At 42.4% G+C, this 3,150-nt stretch overlaps 1 pseudogene; it reads left to right on the top strand.

Moving 5' to 3' along the window:
• The first annotated feature begins 2,835 nt into the window (after nt 1–2,835).
• On the top strand, nt 2,836–2,950 carry LOC149467149 (U2 spliceosomal RNA; annotated as a pseudogene).
• The last annotated feature ends 200 nt before the right edge of the window (nt 2,951–3,150 follow it).

Below are 3,150 nucleotides of genomic sequence, written 5' to 3'. Positions count from 1 at the left end.
CAAGCTGAAATTCACTGTCCAGTGTAACCAAGAAATAGAAAAAATAGCTCTACATGGTTATAAACTAAATGAAATTGATTTTCACTGTTATAGGGTTTCTATAATAGCATCTAGGCCTATACAAACAAAAGAGCTACAACTATACATATTGTAATCTAATTGTAAATTTAATTAACTTACATCCCAGTTATACTTTAAAATGAAAATACAAAACATCTCAAAAGGTATTACCAATAAAAATGAGTTAACATTTTTCTTGAAATCATTTGTTAAACTTTTTTCCTTGGGTTTGTTAGAAAGAAATTCTAAGGCTAACCATTCTAGACAGAGCACTTTGACAGGCACCATCCAACCATCCTTTGAAAAAAAATCTGAGTGCAAAGCACCCAAGCTTTTTAGTCTGCTGTCCCTCAGTGACTGTGTGCTGAAATCAAGGTCGTGAGACAGCTGCAGTGTTCCTTTTCTTGCTGTCAAATATGTACATCACTGGGTAACCCTGCAACAGTCTCCAGTGTTTTCCCCGGGTCAGCATTAAGAATTAGAGTGAGGAACAAAATAAAACCTATACCTGCTCTGCCTTCTCTTTTTGCAAATCCATACACAATACGCTCTAAACCCAATCTCCAGTGCTGATGCAGGTAGCGTCAGATGCTGCCTCCACGCATTTTACTGCCCAGTGGCCACTACAGTGTTGAAGCTCAGGAACCATTGAATTACTCATAACCTATTAATCAATTAAAAATGCAGCGCATGATACATACAAATATAATGAGTATATCTACATAGTGATAGTCTTATGTCAAATAATAATCCTTGAATCCACTGAATGCGCACTTATAAACCTACACAGTGATGGTGTAAAATAAACAATACTCCACAGTGCTTGTGAACACTTAATAATCAAACATATTACATTTATTCAAACTGGATATATGTAGACAAATATATATCCTGTTATATCCACAGTGCTTGTGATACTTTATACAACGTAAACCGTGATAGAAAGTCCCATATATTCCACGATGGCTTTATGTGAACAGGTGTAATCACACCACTATATTCAAGTGTACAGTGCTTCTGTATCACCTCATTGTGCTCCTCCACCTCCAACACACTTATGTGCTCACCTTAGTGTTTGACCCATAATGACAGGTCAAACTACACTATTCCCTTTTAACCCGGGCAGGTATACTGTATATAAGGTACAACTTCTTTCCACTCTTTGCCAACACTTTATATGAATCCACTTCACTCTGCAGTCATGTAGAGAAAAAATGCTGAATATAGTGCAGTATGTACAACCAAACCAGCCTTTATTTAAAAAGTATATATTGCACTCATATAAAAATGTGTCCTCCTGGGACACCACAGTGTAAAAACTCACTATACAGTGATCTCCAGATAGTTGGTTGCTGTAATCCTACTTGCAAAATGGCGGCACATAGATTTCCGGTTTGCGGCTTGACGTCATCGGCCCACCCTGGACGTCAATGGCTCCCACTTGCTGTCTGAGGCAGGCTGTTGTGCACTTTGATGGATCGCAATGGAGCTCAGGTAAGTCATGAGGGGGCTGGGGGCACTGCTGCACAGAATCGATGAAGGTAAAAAACCTTGAGCCTTTACAAGCCCTTTAAGTGTGCTGCTTTCTCCCCAGCCCCCCCCCAATACTTACCTAAGACCAATCCAGACCCATTGCTGTGCACAGCAGCCTCTGCTCTCTTGGGTCTCTCTCTTCTCATTGATTGAGACACAGCAATGGGAGTGATTGGCTTCCACTACTGTCAATCACACCCAGTGAAGAGTGAGCAAGAAAAGGTGCTGAGCCACACCCTGTGTGCCTTATAGACACAGAGAGCCAGGCTCAGAAGCAAGCATGCACAAGTGCTCCTAGAGCAGGAGTGAGGGCCAGAAGCACCAATCGGAGACCCGAGAAGAGGAGGACTGGGGCTCCTCTGTGCAAAACCATTGTACAGAGCAGGTAAATATGACATGTTTGTCATTTTTAAAAAGAAATCATGAGTCTTCAATATCACTTTAATCGTCTAGCTGACAGACATCCCTTGCTGGCAAATCCCACCTCCACCACAAACTGGCACACTTCTGGCCACCTATCAGCCTCCAGCTCCTCCCAGTTTATATCTTTCCCAGATCATTTCACAACTTCAACTGACAGACATCATTCCATGGTCACTTTCCATTCACAATCTCCTCAACATTGTTCCTTAGCCACCCCACAGACACCACTGCTAAAAGGCATATATTATACAGCATATGCATGTGACATCCTCATTATCTAATTTTGATGTATGAAGCCTATCCTGCCCTCAGCTAATAATGGAATCTTCTATTCTTTCTACCAGTCCAACCCCCACAGTTACTACCTTTTGTACCACTAGCCCCTCCCTCCTAGTTTGTAAGCTCCGAGGAACAGGGCCCTCCTAACCCTCTTGTATTGAACTGTATTGTTGCTGTATTGTCTCCCTTTATTTTGGAAAGCGCTGAGCAAACTGTTGGCGCTATATAAATCCTGTATAATAATAATAATGTACCTTTCCTCCATTACTGTTCTGAATGATCAATCACAGTCTATGTTCACTGACAAAGGGTTTTGTCTTTCTTTCTGTACTTTCTTTAAGTGTTAGGTATTTAGCTTGTCAGTACTGGCTCCAAACTCTTTCACATCATATCATACATGTCTTTGTTCTGGTCTTACCAATTTTTCATCTGGGCTATCCATAATCTAATGAGGATTCCTACATCAGGTCTTTGCTGGTTCTTTGTGTTGTATTGCTGCATTTTAAACCCATCAGTACTGTGATCCTGACCATCAGTTTCATCGCTTCTCGGCCTTTTGGCTAAGATCAAGTGTAGTATCTGTTCTTATCAGTGTCCAGTGGGGGTGCTACCGACCATTCTAGTTTACGGGGATGGTTGTTGTACAGTACCCTCACTGGTATGATGGGGGTCCGGAAGGCTAGTACCGGAGGGACAGAAACCAGGGAGCGCCATGATTCGTTCTGGGGCCTTGGGAGTAATTCCTCTGGGGAGACCGGAAAGACCCAGTTCCTCCTGGTTTGAGCATGCTACCTTGGTCTGGCCTGGGGCTGAGGAGGCAAAAAGTCCGCAAACTCAGTGCCCCCTGAGGAGACG

The sequence above is a fragment of the Staurois parvus genome, unplaced genomic scaffold, assembly GCF_062004578.1.
Source record: "Staurois parvus isolate SC_StPar_1 unplaced genomic scaffold, SC_StPar_1.0 ptg000122l, whole genome shotgun sequence".
Classification (NCBI taxonomy): Eukaryota; Metazoa; Chordata; class Amphibia; order Anura; family Ranidae; genus Staurois; species Staurois parvus.
The sequence above is the reverse complement of the archived record's forward strand: the minus strand, read 5'-3'. Positions and strand labels throughout refer to the sequence as shown.